Source organism: Penaeus monodon, chromosome 19, assembly GCF_015228065.2.
Source record: "Penaeus monodon isolate SGIC_2016 chromosome 19, NSTDA_Pmon_1, whole genome shotgun sequence".
Taxonomy (NCBI): Eukaryota; Metazoa; Arthropoda; class Malacostraca; order Decapoda; family Penaeidae; genus Penaeus; species Penaeus monodon.
Genome location: NC_051404.1, coordinates 38,437,867 through 38,438,119, shown reverse-complemented (window position 1 = coordinate 38,438,119; position 253 = coordinate 38,437,867).

Genomic DNA, 253 nt, shown 5'->3' with positions numbered 1-253 from the left:
AAAGGCCAACTCACAGCACACATAAACAACATATCCTTGGCCACTTCTCGACCCGACCACCCAGGTCTAAATAGCCAGGTGTAACTACTAATTATATACGAGATTATGCGGTAATTATGGGTGGGTTGTAAGGCACACTGGAGGCGGTGATTGGTTGTATGGGCGCTGCGATAGATGGGTCGATAGATGGGTCGAGGGATATGAGCGATGGTTTACTGCTAGACAATTAATTTTACTTTATTATTCTTGTATG